Source organism: Neovison vison, chromosome 11 (assembly GCF_020171115.1).
Source record: "Neovison vison isolate M4711 chromosome 11, ASM_NN_V1, whole genome shotgun sequence".
Taxonomy (NCBI): domain Eukaryota; kingdom Metazoa; phylum Chordata; class Mammalia; order Carnivora; family Mustelidae; genus Neogale; species Neogale vison.
The window spans coordinates 129393424-129410533 of record NC_058101.1 but is presented as its reverse complement, the minus strand read 5'-3'; the positions used below and the strand labels follow the sequence as shown (position 1 = coordinate 129410533).

At 34.8% G+C, this 17110-nt stretch overlaps 1 protein-coding gene across 18 annotated transcripts in view; it reads right to left on the bottom strand.

The window, feature by feature from the left end:
- The window catches only part of RAPGEF2 (Rap guanine nucleotide exchange factor 2), a 240720-nt gene that overhangs the window by 64817 nt on the left and 158793 nt on the right, over positions 1-17110 (bottom strand). Inside the window, exon 1 of one of the 18 annotated variants that reach the window (XM_044224737.1) lies at positions 3101-3145. The exons of the other annotated variants lie outside the window; for them this stretch is intronic. The gene's annotated coding sequence lies outside the window, so the exon portion shown is untranslated. Of the gene's footprint in view, positions 1-3100; positions 3146-17110 lie in introns of those variants that run through there. 18 annotated transcript variants of the gene reach the window in all.

The following is a 17110-nucleotide window of genomic DNA, read 5'->3' as shown; positions in this document are numbered from 1 at the left end:
TTCTGGGATCGAGTCCCGCATCAGGCTCTCTGCTCAGCAGGGAGCCTGCTTCCTCCTCTCTCTCCGCCTGCCTCTCTGCCTACTTGTGATCTCTATCAAATAAATAAGTAAAATCTTAAAAAAAAAAGAGTACTCGCTTTAGATTTCAAGCAAAAGAGAAATAAACTTCTACTGTGTTTGAGCCATTATGTTTTGTTTGGTACAAAGGCTGGCATTATCTTAACTCATATAAATACATTAACTCACATAAATAAATATAAATAATTCATATACATTGTCTTAACACATATGTATACCTTAACTCATATAAATACTCAGTGAGACCTATTTGTGAAAAATCTTCCACAATGAAATTCTAAATCCCTTAAGGAGAAGTAGGTTGTGTTCTGAAAATATCTTGACCTCACAGTACTATGTCCAATTTGGATAAAATAAACATTAGAGTTCTTCTACCTATTCAAACACATTTATTGAAAACCCATTTTATGTTAGTATACCAGACACTATTCCAAGTTTTCCAGCTTTTGGAGTAGGAAAGATAAACTACCCACTCTCATGGATCTTACAACTAGTGGGTGGAGACAAACAATAAAAGGATAATGAAGAAAACTGTCAAACAGTGATAAGTGCTGCATTTAACAAAGATTAAACAAGATGTATTATGCTAAGTGAAATAAGTCAGAGAAAAATACCATATGATTTCACACACACATGGAATTTAAGAAACAAAACAAACAATTTTAGGGGAAAAAAGAGAGAGAGGCAAAGAAACAGACTCTTAACTATAGAGAATAAACTGTTGGTCACCAGAGGGGAGGTGGGTGGGGGATGGGTGAAATAGGTGATGGGGATTAAGGAGGGAACTTTTGATGAGCACCAGGTGTTGTATGGAAGTGTTGAATCAGTATATTGTACACCTGAAACTAATAACTAATATCATCACACTCTGTTAACTAACCGGAATTTGAATAAAAATTTAAAAAGAGAGAGAGAGACAGAGAGGACTGATGTGATGAAGAGTCATAGGCTAGCCAGGGAAGATCTAAGATGTGATACTGAGATGAGAAAATTACTTTTTATATTTTCACTTATTTTCTAAAGAGATAGTTCCAATTATAATATTTTGCTAGATATATAGATGTGTGTTATGTGTTTTAATAGATAACATAACACACATCTACACATCTATATTATACATATAAACATACATGCATATGGGTATGTACATACATACTTTATATATAACATACACATTACCTTCCATATATTTTTAGAATATATGTTATGTTTGTCTTTGTGTAAAAGATAAGTCTAGTACATCTCTAAGTCAAAGGAATATAATTATTAAACATTTTATTAAAGACTCTTAGCTATTTATACAACTTAAAAACAATCAACTATCATAGTACCTTATGAATCAAAGACAGTATAAAATATATTTGGAGTTGTTCAGTGCCTTATGAGTGGGAGACTACTAATACCTGCTCACATTACACAACACAAATATCATATGATGGGAATACAGATCTTCAAAATAACTACTTGTTCTCAAAAAATACTGCTGAATAAATTAAATGGAAAATTAAGTCTAAAACCCACCTACTTGTAGTCAACTGATTAAAGTACTCAAAAATGTCAATGAATGGATGGACTCCTTAAGAAAAATATTTCTATTAAAATTTATATTGTAATCTTTTAAAAATAGGCATTAATGAACCTTCATTTCCCTAAAAGCTCAGATATACTCAAAATCCTTGATTCCACAGGCTTTATATCTTAGCATTTGTGTGTGGTAGTAGGAAGCTGGGGTGGGAGAATGACCATCAAACTTAAGAGTATGTAACACAGAGTTAAGTGAATTGAAAACTAATAAAATAGGATACAGGATATAGAGGGTAGAAGGTCTCACTGCTAAGATAACATTTCAAAGACCTTAATGGAGCAAATGCCTGAAACCTACAGATACATAATGGGGCAACAGGACATCAAGAGCAAAAGTCAAAGGCAGGGATGGCCTTGGTATGTTTTAGGAGTAGGTAGAAGGTTAGTGAAAGCCCTGAGAAGACCAAAGGGAATCAGTACAGAGAGATATTCCATGCTGAAATCATGTAGGAAAGCTATGGTAATGATTTTGGATTTTATCCCGAGTGACATGGGAAGCCACTGGAGGGTTTTTTTGAGCACTCAGAATGTATGCATCATGAATTTAAAACATTTTCCTAAAGTGTTTAATGTGAATATATATAACTTTTAATAAATATTTATGAGTAATTCCACACGACTTAAACAGAAAAAGATGTTTATTACAGCTTATATCGAGGCCGGCAGCAAACAAGGGCATCGTAGTTGTCTTGATGGATACGCCACAGGTTGTGTGACTCAACTATAAAGCTGTGTCCATTCTAAGTCATCGTTCATGGGTACAATGGCTATATAACTTAATTTACTGAAAATCCCATCCCATTTATGTGAGACACACATGCACACAACAGAAGAAATGACTTTGATTTTAATCGACACCTCAGATCCTACCTCTCTAATGGTTCATGTCTAGATTTCATTCAAACACTACACCACAACTGCTACTTCTCCAGAGATGAGTATTACAACTTAGCTAGACAATAATCTTTAAATCAAAAAATAATTACATGTTATCCCTCTGAAGTTACTAACAAAAATAGTAGGTATTAATTTTATGTGTCTAGTGTATCACTTTTTCCTTTTACTTCAAAGATAAAGATATTCATTTCAGCATTTATTTCCAAGGACTTCAGTGCTAAGACATTTAATTTAATGTTTTATTGTCAAAGGTTTTATGTGTCAACCTGGAACACCAGATAATTTCACTGCTTTAGCTCTGTCTGGAGGGCACTGTGGGAGAACTGACTGAACATTTGTGGTGCATTACTCATTGCCCAGGGTCAGCAGAAACACATACAGCATAAATTGCAAGAAGTCGAACAGATTTTTCTTTTTCCTTCATCTTTCCTTTTTTTTTTTTTTGTTTTTTTTTTTTGTTTTGTTTGGACTGGTAAGCCTTAGACACCATATCATCAAATGAATAGTTTGAATTACTAAGACACAGTCAAACACACGTTACCTCATAAGGAGACTCCTTCCTAATACCCTCACTTCTGTCAATGCTCCAGCATTTTTCATGACCTTCTCAGTCATCTGCAAAGATTTATTTACATAATCAATTGAGCGACTCTCTTAGAAAGCACATTCTTCCTAAATTAACACCAACATTTAGTACTCTATCAGTCCATTAAGCTTTTACTTTCCTCAAACTTCAATTACTTTCTCTGAACTTTTCTGTTAAGTGTGTACATGGATGCATATTAATTTATTACCCCAAGTTTAAATCAGGAAAATAGAATAGCATTAATCAAGATGCACTTAGGGAATCCTGTGACTTGCTTAATATAATCTGTAATGTCAGTGCATGTGTGTATGCATGTACACGCACACAAACAAGCACTTAATAATTTGAACATGTCTTTAGATAGAAACAGTTTAAATTTCATAACCTGGAAGTTACATAGCCTAAACCTTCAGCAAAAGCAAGAAGTTATAAAACGAGCCACGCTTGCAGTGACAACACTGTGCCAGGGGATTTACAAATACTATCCCAGTTCCCTCTGATGTTCCAGCACCACCAGTGTCCTCCCCTGCTGCTGCTTTCAAGTCTTTCTGCCCCCCACGACCCCTTCAATCTCTTCTCCATGTTGCAGCCAGGGTAAACTTTTAAAAGACGAGAGAAAAATACACACCTGATTGTCATTCCCCTGCCACAAATCTTTTAGTGGCCTCTTCACCCTCAGGGAAGTGTTTACACTCCCAACCACTGCACCCACTGGCTTCTGCTCCTGATCTGTTCACACACCTCTTTCCCCTCCAGTCTGTTCTCTGAAGCTCTTCAGGGTTATTGGAAAGTCAGATTCTGTCTCTGGGTCTTCACTGTTCTCTCCTCCTAGAAGAACGCTCACCACCTCCAAGGCTGGCTAATTCTCTGAACTCTCCTCATGGAGGTGAGAAGGTCCTCTAAGATGCTCCTGTGACACTGAGAATGTCGCCTGGGACAGAACTTAACCACATTTTACAACAGTTGCTGATTTAACTCTCTAGGTGAGTCCAAAAGGCAATATGTCTGCATTTTCATTCCTCTTTCCCTTGCTTTGGAGTACCTAAGCTATTGTTGGCACTTAATATTTGCATAAACCACTGATCTATTAACCCGAGTTTAGAGCTGAAGAGACACTGAACAAGGACTATCTCTCACCAATGTTCTCTCCCTTCCCAATTCCACAGTCACCCCTTGCTACCAGCAATTATACGTAGGATCACCAGAATAAAATGAAAAGACAAGGAATAGAAGAGGGATGGAATTATACTAAACCTAGGCCAATATTAACTATAGTTAATCATTATATTTAGTTTGGATTTCCTAGAAGTCAGGACAAAAGCCTCTGGGCTAAAAAATTTTTGAATTTCTATCTGTACAGATTCCAAAAAAGGAGACTGGCAGATGAAGAGTGTTGGGATTCTACTTCAGAATTGTAAGGTTAATTCATCTACTTAATTATTTAACAAGTATTTACTGACTTGCTTTGTGAACCAAGCATTGCTACACGGGAGGGAGCTAGTTATATGGCAATGACTGGGACTGGCAAAGTCCCTGGTCCCTAGAATTTACATTTCTAGAGGCAGGAGGGGATTGAGGGTAGAAAAGCAAGAAAAGTAACAATAAACAAAATGACTTTAGATATCAGCAAGTACCATAAAAACAATACTAAAAATGTAGGGTGCTGTAATGCACAGTGGTGGTTGGGAACATGGAGGCTACCTTATCTATTTTATTTTCAGGGAGGTTATTTTATTTTAATTTTAAAGATTTTTATTTATTTACTTCACAGACAGAGAGAGATCATAAGTAGGCAGAGCAGCAGGCAGAGAGAAAGGGGGAAGCAGGCTCCCTGCTGAGCTGAGAGCCCAATGCAGGGCTCTATTCCAACCCTGAGATCATGACCTCAGCCGAAGGCAGAGGCTTAACCCACTCAGCCACTAAGGGACCCCTCAGGGGGGTTATTTTAGATCAGGCAACCTGGAAAGGTGGCTCTGAGAAAATGATGTTTGAGATGATGAATGAATAAACACAAAGGATCTAGCCAAACAAGGGTGGGGGAGAGCTTTACAGGTGGAGGGGATCTCAATGGCAAAGACTTAAGGGTGGGAAGAACCTAGGAATGTTCAAGAAACAGAAGCCTAAGGTGACTGGGTGGGAGAAAATGATAATGCTTGAGGGGGAAAGTGGTATAAATGAAGTCAGAAAAGCAGGGAACTATTCCTGCTAAAAAGTAGGCTTTTTAAGGGCAATGGGAAGACACTGGACTTTTTTAAATAAGCAATTGACAAGATCAGTTATGCTTCATAAGATCATTCTAGTAGGGGTGCTGGGAGGGAGAATGGATTCTAAGAGGTTGGAATGGAAGTAGAAAGACAAGTTAGGACAGAGAGGAGGCATGCCATCTAGGTTACTGCAAAAAAAGAAAAAAAAAGAAAAAGAAAAAGAAATAAAATAAGGCCTTTTAGAACCTAACCTGTGATACTTACAGGGGTCTCTGTAACTGTTTAACTTCTTCAGAAGATAAAAATTCGATCTAAAGTACCATACAGGCAATTAGTTAAGCGGCACAAGTTGCTATAATACTTTAATAATTAGTTTTGACCTCCTGATCAGAACTAATGTGCCTAAAAGATTTCCAGGGAACAAGGGGTCAAAGTACAAAAATATTCAAGTTATTTCAGTAATAATTTACTACATCTTAATAAAATGAATACTTATTTTGACAAAGAACCTAACCAGAAAGTAGCATTAGGAGGTCATAGTTTCTAATATAAATTATAGAAAGAATACATAGCTAGTCCCAAGCTGTCTGTGTGACTCAAGAAAATCATTTAAATTCCTTGCAACTCAAATTTCCTCACCAGTGTAGAACAGACATAACAAGGTCTGTCTTGCCCACCTCACAAGAAAGCTGTGAGAATGAATGGAGGATAAATGTAAAAGAATTCTAGTAATACAAAGCATTATACAAATGCAAAGTTGTGTATGAAAGTACACTGACAGACCTGGAGGATTTTTTGGGGCTCATTTAACAAAATCTCATTTCACAGTTGTAGGAACTGATGTCCAAGAAGGAGAATTAGCATGGCACTGCTAACAGCAGAATCTTGTTCTTACTTTTATGTAAAAGAAAAAAATTAATTTGAATATTTTCCAAATTCTCTATAATATAAATCTTAGCATTAATTTTTTTTAAACAAGTATTCTGAAGAACACAAAAATACTGAAAGGGAACAGTAACTTGGAATTCATTATTAATGATGTATGATGTTTACACAAATCAAAAATAAAGTAGGATTAATTTTAATCGCAATGTCAAATTATGAGCACATATTTACAGACACAAATTATGTGTCTTAGAACGATGATTGTTCTCTGAAATGCATGTAACTTTCATAATGCTAAATGTTCAAGGTCTTTACATGTTAAGGACACAAGCAAGTAACTTTACCTGGTTTTTGACGTTATACTGAAGACCTTCAAAGACTGTTTAATATTTAATGCATATTAATATTGTTTCTAAATAGTCGGTCTCGAACTTATTATCTACAATTCCTAAATAGCTTATACCAGATTTATTTTTTGCTGCTTAAGTGAATATTTATTTCCATATTTCTTGTAAATGCTAAAGAACTGCATGACTCACTATAACAAAATTCTGATAGTTAACAATGTTAATACTAATTTATCATTAGAATTGCTACTATAAATATTGAGGGGGGGTGGTGCATGCTGGCTCCAACTTTACACCCTACTCAGTTTCATCTAAGTTTATCTAGCCTTAAGGGGGAAAAAAATCTTCCCAAGGTAAAACAATTATCCACTGATTCTGAACTTAATAACATTTGCCTTTACCTGAATTTTTGTACTTTTTATCAATTCATCTCTTATACAATCAATAAATACTTATAAAATGGCTGAGATCTGAAAGTCAAGCATCTGGCCACATTAAGATCACGGGAAATGGTATTCAGGCAAAAGAAACAACTAGAGGAAAGAGTCCATGGCTTGGTCTGTTAAATGAACAAAAGGAGGATCATGGCAGTTGAAGTGGAGTGGATTCGGAAAGTTGAACAAGATGAGGGAAGAGCAAGCCTCAGCTGCTTCATACACAGCTCTGTAGGGAGCACAGATTTTGTTCCAGGTGCAATAGGAACTTACTAAAGAGTTTTAAAAGAAATGACACGGTCTAGTCATATTTTACAAGATAAATCAGGCTCTGTGAAATGGCAAGATTTGAAATAAAGGGAACAGTGGGAGTCAATTGGAATAGTCCAAGCGAGATAATGGTAGCCTGGATCCAGATGATAATGGAAATGGAGAGAAAAAGCATGAATTCATGATTAAAAGGGTAGAATACACAGGATTTGATGAAGAATAATGAGTTTTGGGCAAAGTGAAGGACCAAAGATAATTTGTAACTTTAGGGCTTCTGTATCTTAATGGATGGTAATGTCAAAGATGACGAGCTGAGGAAAACTAGAGAACCACAGGTATCATTGGCTTACTTGATTAGGTAGTTGGTTGGGTTTATTTCTTGGTGGTGGTTGGGAGAACACTCAGGAGTTATATTTTGATCCCATCAAATATGAGTTGATAACGTCTACAGTGATATATCTAGTGGGTAATTGAATATATGGTCTTGGATTTTATTATAATCAACCAGTGGATGTCTGGTTTAGGGGACAAATTTTGTAAGACTTTTCACCTGCTCATTAAGCATTAACATGTTAATATGCATAAAAATAATAAATAATGATCAAGATGATTATGATGATAAGGAAGAGAATATTTTGATTTATACTGTAATGGGATAAAGATTCTTGAAATCAACAAACAGATGGGGTAATGAGATACGTGGTCCCATTTTCTCTCCCTTCTGTTCTAAGGCATTAATATAAAAGTGTTAGATACACACTAGCAAAAATTTAAAAAGTAGCCCTGTAGGAATGTAAAATAGGAATTCACTTATAAAGTAAAGTTAGCTTAAACATCTAGAATTTTGCTCACAGAATCTTTCAAAGAACTTGCAAAATACCTAGTACCTCCTCCAAATGTATAAACCTAATAATAGTTCAGTTGAACTAAGTGTTTATCATTTGACTTAATGTGACTTTGTAAATAAAGTCTGTTCTTTAAATGCTTTCAGGATTAACAAACCTCCTGAGACAGAAATCTCCTTTCTTTTACAACTTAAGAGAACTCACTTAAAGGTGAGAATCAAGAAAAATGAAATAATAACCAAGACACCAATAATAAAACACATCAAGCAAATCAGACATGATCTCTGATTTTTTTGTCTATCCTCTTCCCTTGAAGGCCATGCTCTGACATCCGTTATTCTCTGATGCTTATAAACTAGAGATCTTCATTTTGAAACAGACAGATGCATATCGTCATATATAAACAAACAAGGCCTATTCTGATGTATTCTACCAACTGCGGAAAACTGGGGAATAAGAAATGAAAAGTAAAGAGGTTGAAAATAATCTAAGGTCAATGCATAGAGAGTAAGTTAAGACATCTTTATTCCAAAGTGAATAAGTGACTTAAGTGATGAAAGGAGGGGAAAAGTAATAAATACACAATTGTCAAGAATTCTGTATATTCCACTTCATTATGCTTCAAATCTGTGAGATATTCTGAAGTGAATGGATCAACAACAGAAGATTTAATCACCTTTAATTCAGGAAAAGGGGGGTGGGGTATTAATGTGAATGAATACCCGACAAGTCAGATACTACATATGCCCATGAGAATACTGCTTTATCTCAGAGCAAATGCCCCGCTCTGTGTGTACGTGTAGGTGTGTGTGGTGAGGGAGTGGGAGTGGGGGAGCAAGGATTACCAACATCCTTAATATTTCCAACCTAAATCCTGCCCAGGGTGGTTAGTTACCAGGTACCTTAAAAAATTCTTCAAGTTTCAATTTCACAAGTCCTAAGGTTTCTCAGCATTATTTGTGTAAGAATCTTATTATGTAAGTATCTCCCTTTAAGTCAGTGAGTGGTGGGACAAGAAAACAGTTGCCTTACCTGAGAGCATGTTTAGTTGCTACGGTAGTATATTATTGTGTTAGAAAGCAGCAGGTACCTTTCTTGGTTGATTTGAGGGAAACAACTCTGAAAGAACAATGGCTTTTCTGGCAGAAGTGCTAAGGGCTTTAGGAGAAGGATCGAATAAAGCCAGATTTAGGAGCTGTTATACCACTTTTCAGTAAAGAAACTTTGGCCTAAAGTTGTTCACTTTTCTTAAAATGAAATGTGGATGATTTCATGTGGATGAGAAACAGCCTAACATAAAATATGTTGCACTTAGCATATAAGAATTTCAATGTTAACACCTTTTTTGGCACAGATTGTCAATTTTTGTTGCACGCAAATTTGGGGAGGGGGAGGAGAATGAACTCATGACTTAAAAATCTGGCAACTGCTTGAATTTCACTGTAAAGAAGCATCATTAAGAAGCTAGGAATGTGAGTCACTTAATATCAGGCTTCAGCTAAATTCTTAAGTGGTTACATAACACCACTAATTTTTAAGATCAAGAAAGATTTTTTTTTTAATGTCAGGCTTTAGGATTTCCTTTTTCTGTTTTTCATACTACAAAAATGTCATGTCTGACCCTACTACCTATATTACTTATTGCTTTTTTTTTTTTTTTTGAAGAATGAAACCTGTCCACATCTTCAGACAGATGTCCATTATTATTAACCTGTCTCTCCAAGATCGTATCTTTCTTCAGGCTTGGAAACTCATCTATGATAAAGCTTCATGTTTACAAAACAAGGTAAAACATGAGAAATTCCACTGCAATAGTTAAAATAGCACTAAAATCCTGGTTAGTTCACATATTATCAAATAATTGAAATAAAAATTAAAAACCATACTTTAAATCCTAGAAGCTTCACACCACGCAGATAACATGTTTGAATGAATAACAAAAGTTTTCACTCAAGCTTTGACATTTTGACATGAAGTAAATATAAATTTTAAATTCTGGAAAATGAATAAAGAGAACATATTTGAAAATTAATTTTAAAAATCATTTGAACTTCTATATACCTTCTCAAAATTAGCTGTAGTAAAATTAGAAAAACAAATATATAAGTTCTATGTTTATTATTAATCAAAGGCACGCTTTTGTGAGAACAAGGATCACACATAACTAATATTAATTTGCTTAAGCTGTTAAGAGCTTCTTTTCCCAGAATTCTAAAAAAGACGAAAAGAACCAGACAAAGAAAATATTATCGTAACTTAATATATATAACACTGTGTTTAGAGCAACAAGAAAGCAAATAACCATGTCCCTCTTACATGCTCAGCATTAAATTATCTTTCACAAAGCAAAGGGCTTTTTTTTTTTAACCGAAAAGCAATTTGTACAGTTAAGAGGTATAGAACTCCCACATTCCGGCCTTTAAATTTTTCTTCTTATAAGAAAGCAGCATTTATGAGCCCCATAATGACTATTTTAAATACCCTGAATCACATCACAATAGAAAAACACTGTAGCATAATATATAATGCCATATTTAAATATGACCCAAAATTCCATGCTTCTATAATCTATATTAAGTTGTGAGCAAAATAAAGGCATTTCTACCTTGATCGTTTCTCTAAGTAAAGGTTAACTGGAAAGGCCAACCTTAGGAAGAAATAGAATACATACCATGATATAGTCTCTTTCGTTAGAAAAGGCAAGAAGAACAGATTTAAATTAAGACTTGGTGTATAAAAGCTGAAAGCATAGAATTTGTATCCACATAATGAACTGATGTCTCCTCTAAAGACGTCAGATTGCTGTTCAGCTAAACTATCTAAAAATACCTCCTTGCAAACACACACACACACACACACACACACACACACGAAATGACTACAAAGACAGGTCTTACTAAGCAGCTCTACTTGCACAAAATCACTTAATAAGTGGGGAAAATTTTTAAAGTACTTAGGGAAAATTTAACGGGAATTTTTCATAGCAGCTATGATCTTTTATGAGCTATTTTGAAAACCAGTTCCAATCTGTAAAACGTAGTTAATGAGGGATCTTCAAGCAAATCATAATTGATCTAAGATGTCCAACAGAAGCTCATGTTCTATGAACTTAAAACGAGATGAAGAAAGATAAAATCAACATCACTGTCAACATTGTATTTAAAAACCAAGAAAAGGGAAATTTTCTGGCTGGGAAAGTGGGAATCAAATTCATGGATGCCACTGTATGCCAGGCCCTGTGCCACATACGTAATCCCCACAACCAACCTATGAAGTAGGCATCGATAACAGCACTTTACGGACCAGGAAAAACGGTTCAGACATTTAACGAATCTGCTTAAAGCCACACAGCTACTAAGAAAAGGTAGGGTTCTAATCCACAGACAAATGATTCTGGAGTATTATAATCTAACATCAATACCTGATAGTCACACAGACTGTAGAGTCTGCAGATTCTGAAAACATTAACTTTTTATATTTTTCTTATTTAAACCTCAAGTTTTCCATCAGTAACACAGGGAGATTCTCAGTTCAGTCTTAGTATTATTTTGGTAATTAAAGAAAATAATAAGTGTAAAATAACTATATGTTAGTAAAGTAATAACAGTAAATAATTATATTATTTATAATATGAATATTAATAATTATATTATAAAATATTACTAATGTTGGTAAAATAATTTAATTATTACAGTAATCATTAATAATCTTCAAAACAAGGTTGAGAGGAAGACTGGCATTGTTATCATGATCTCCACTTTGAAGTGAGAAACAGAAATTTCAAGGAGTTAAATGACTGACCCAACAGTTGAGTAGCTAGTAAGCATCAGAACAAGAACTCAAAGTGAAGTCCTGGTACACAAAGTATTTTATTGTTCAACTATACAAAAATGTACTTGGAATAGTTCCTTCCTATTATTATGGGGAAAGGGTTCACAGCTGAAATAGGCTTTTTTCCTTTAAATATCCCTGTTAGGTACTTGAAAACGATATGCAATGAGCACAGTTAGTGAATGAGTTTTGCTACACTAGGACATTTCAGCATGCATCCTGTTTGCTGTTAGGTTCAGGGTAACACTTCAAAGCCACCCATTAAGTTTATTATAAACCAATTGAAGGGAATATCTTCTTCCATAGCATCTGTGGATAACACTTAGAGGAAGGAACAAGACAGAGAAAAGAAGTAATGTATATCCTGTGGCTAACAGAGCCAGTACTTGCTACAACATCTTGAGGGATGGTCTCTAATCCTGCCTACCACAATGTCCTGCCCACCACCCTACTTCGCAAAGCCATGGAGACTGACCCTAGGGCCATTACCGCTGCAAGAAAAGTCTTTTTTTTTCCCCTCTTCGAAGATTTTATTTATTTATTTGACAGAGAAAGAGAGAGCACAAGTAGGCAGAGAGGCAGGCAGAGGGAGAGGGGAAAGCAGACTCCCTGCTGAGCAGAGGGTCCGATGCGGAGCTTCATCCCAGGACCTGAGGCTTAACCTACTGAGCCACCCAAGTGCCCCAAGTAAAGTCTTCTTAATGCAAGGGCATCCATAATCATCGGATCTCCGATCACTGTTGTGGCTAGGTTAAAGCAGATTTTAATACAGCTTACTAAAAGGTGTATTACATCCTACAGTCCCAAGAATATGTGTTATAGGGATGGAGGTTAAAGAAATGCCAAAATTGTGACGAAGATGGACATAACTATGATTTACTTATCTGTATTTTAAATGGCTAAGACAATGTTGCTAAATCTGTGTGACTGAAAAAACTCTCTCATCTGGCTAAATGCTAAAATTAGCTCCTTATAAATTACTTATCTCACTAGAAAGAAATTAAGAGGGCAATCATATCACCCAAACAACAAGTTAAAAAAAATGAGCATTCTTTTCTATATTCAAGTATAAAAATAGGGTAATGTGAAAGACCTCTGAAGAACCATACAGATGGGAATCTCAGATATGTGTGCGGACACAGAAAAGGTTGAATTAACAAAAAAAAACTTTCATGGAAAGAGTTAGAGTAATTCTTCAATACGAAATTATACTCTTGTAATTCTAGGCACACTTAAAGAAGAATAAAATGTATTTCTTTTATTTCCTTCAAGATCAAGGTAAACTTACTCTATATTTTATGGTAGGGCTGGTAATTACTACATCACACATATGAAATCCCTTTGAAACTTGCTAAAGAAAATCCTAATGTAGGGGGAGAAATATAACTGTTCTCAAACTTTCTGATGAGAATTATAATCCACAAGATACACAGAAAACAAGGAATTGGACCACCCTTGCAACGATGTACTGGAAGCCAAGTTTAGTATAGTACCCTCATGCAGCTTCTAAAAATACTCTGCATGTGTACAGGGGTGTTTGTGTTTGCATGCATACGCATGCACGCATGCATGTACAAGAAAAGACTTCCACTGGCTCCACCATGTATCAGCTGTATCACTTTGGAAAAGTTACTTAACCTCTCTATGCCTTGATTTCTTTGTGTATAAAAGGAGGACAATATACTTACATGGTTGTAAGGATTAAATGAGATAATATATGAACAGAATTTTGAACATTGCCTAGAACATAGGAAGCCTTCAATTTAAACTAATGGCATTATTACTATTACTTTTTTATTCTAATACTAAATTAATCAACAAAAGATTGCTTGCTGAATATGAGTATGAAACTGCAGAGGAAGAAAAGTGAATCAGTGTAAGGACATGTCATCTAAGCAAATAGAAAACCTAACACAGTCCCATGACACATTTAATTTTCCTTACCTTCTGGACAATGGAGGATACATAGCCACCTTTAAAAACATAGGACTTCTTATTATGGGCCATACATTACTCTAAGCACTTTATAGCTTTTACCTTGGTTAATCTTCACACAACCATATCATCTCCATTTAGCAAATGGAGTCCACATAATAGGGAAGCTAAATAAATTAGCGAGGCTCACATAGCTAGGAAGTAGTGAAGGCAGAATATAAGTCCGAGTTCCTGGACCTAGAGCCCTCCTCTGGCCACTAGGCTACAGTTCCTCCTCATGCCTTCTCTCTATGTAACTTTCTTCACAAAGGTTACAACTGGTCAGATTACAGTTTTCATTATTTCATGTACAAGCTATTTCCTAAATTGGGTTATTTTTATAGATAGAAAGTGAAACTACTCCTAGGAACCTAAGTGAGATTCCCCCTCTCCCACTCACTGCTAAGTTCTAAGAGCTCCTGTAGATCCCAAGGGTAGTTTTTAAAAATATATTTCAGCATTCAGTTCCCTTTAGGTAGTAAAGAGAGCTTCGTATCAATTATAAGACTACGGTATAGAAACCAATATGGGAGCAGGGCATCTTCAGCTTCATTTCATCTTGGGCTTCTAGTTCTTCTATTAGATGACTCTGATCTGCTGCTTAAAACCTCCAAAATCTGTCTGCTGAAATGCCCTTATTTCTTACATCTGCTCATATCCACCAGGTGAGCTCCAGCTGCCCTCCCTTCATTCCCCCAGTAGGCCCCATATATAACACTAATGCACATGTCAGCAGGTGTCTCTCCTGCTATTCTTCTGTGAGCAACTCTGAGACAGAAGCCACAAATAACAAATAACAAAGACCAAATACAAATAACAAAGACCAAATACAAAATACATTTTTCTGAAACCGGTGATTTTGTATATCTAGTTCCACAACTATATGTATACTATTATAATATACAAATGTTATTAAACAAAATTATACCAGGTAGTATACTAATATTTTATCTCACTGATTCTAAGATACACAATTTCTTTTTATTTCAACATCTTTGAAATTGGGACCCATCTTAAAATCAATGAAAAGGAAATACTGGTTATTTAAAGCAAGGTGAATCAATCAATGGTGTCTTAGATTTGATGAGAAATTACATTTTCATTAAAATACAAAGTTTTAAAGAAAATAATGTTAGGGATTTCTTGATCCATCCTGCCTGCTCACCTAATACAATTAGAAGAAATGATTTTTCAACTATGTCCAGACAGATAGAAATGGTATGACTACTAGCTACACTCAAGAAAGACTTAAAACAAAGCTCATACTTCAGAAACCTAACTCATGAATGTCACAATCCCAAGTGGTACCCTGGCCACATCAATTTTTCACTATATTCTACCATTAATGGCTTTCTAATTAATACCCAAATCCACAATATTGGGCCAAAACTCTTTGACCTGCCATTCAGAAGGCTCTACAGTCTGAGCCCTCTCTCATCAACATGTGCACCTCCCACTGCCCCTCCACCTCAGCCAAGCTCATCTACACTCACTGTTCCTTGACTGTGCACGAACACTTGGATTCATGCTTTAGCTCATTCCATTTGCCTTGCAAACATGCCTCCCAAATCCTTTTTTCTTCACATCTTGCTTATCTCTTGCCCTTATTCGTGGCACAATTCAAGTTTTATTTCCTTCTTTGCAGACTACTCCAATTATACGTGACATTCTTGCTTGTGCACTCCTATGTATTTTTTTTTGTCAATACTGCTCACCCAAGCATTTAAATATATGCAACAGACGCAAAATCTTCAAACCATATTTTTTAATCTCTTTTACAGAAATCTGGATAAAACCCACAAGAAAATATTCAATGTTTTCTTATTTTCGACATTTTATTCAGTTAATACTGAAAACATTTCTATTATTTGAGAAATACAATCTATATTCTATTCTTCTATTCAAAGACAGAGTTTAAGTGGTCTTGCTCTTTGAAAAAACCAAGAGACATTTAAATTATCCATATCTCTTTTTCTAGAGCAAAAGTAATTTTTCATTTACTATCACTACTATCAACTTTCGCTATTATTTGTTCTTTAACACACAGGCTTTAAATTTTATTCATACAAAGTTGTTAATTTTTTTCAGGGGGACAATAAGCAAACAGAATAATGAAGGGTAAAGAAATCTGGGAATATGCCCAACTAAAAGAAACTTAAAAGGTTTCAGCAGTAAGACGTGATACACAGTGGAAAGGGAAAAGGACAGAAATGCCTTCACAGGTGCTTATATATTTTCTTCAGCTAAGCCATTTGAAAGTTTTTCTTTTTTTCTTTTGACATTTTAATATTGACTTCCAGTATCTTAAAATTTTCCATAAACCTCAAGAAAGGCACAATGATATGAATACAATAAGCTTTATAAAATCACATTATGCATTTTTTCTATTCCATATTTGGGATGGAGTCCTAACATTAATTAAGAAAGCTCTAAGTAAATAATTTTTTCCTCAAAATGTAAAATACTATATATAATACATATTCTAACACATATCTATATATAATACATATTCTATTACATATCAATATATAATATATGGCAAACTTTGAAACTATAAAGTAGACAAAGCAGTTTAGGATAGAAGATTCATACTAGTTATAGTGTGTCTCTTAAATCAGTTGTCCTTAAATATATTCCCTACAAATATTTTGGGGGGAAGGAAAATCTAGAACAAATGCTATTACCAGATTTTTTTTTTACTCTGGTATAATACAAATACGTCTATAATAAGATATGTATTAAAATGTACACTGAAAATTAATGATTGTATGGTATGGTAACATAACATAATAAATGAAAATGTTACCAATGGTTTTATCTGACTAGTAAAACTGTGATTCTTTTTCTGTCCTTATCTTCACCTGCTTTCTCTTCAATGAACATGTAAGTTATGTATTTTTTAAATTATAAATGATGCACCAAACTGATAATGCAGACAAACTACAGGTTAGACTGCTACCTGAATAACCATAAAACAAAGCAAACAAGCACCGAAAATTAGTTTACCTATTCAGAGGTATCCCTTCTAAAATAATTTTAAATTATTTTTATATTTAGGTAAATGTATCTCTAGAGTAGTATAATTTTGACATTTGATTGTTTTTAAAAATGAAATCAATTCAAACAAGAAAAGGAAAATTTATACATTAATATAATACAAATATAACATAAATGC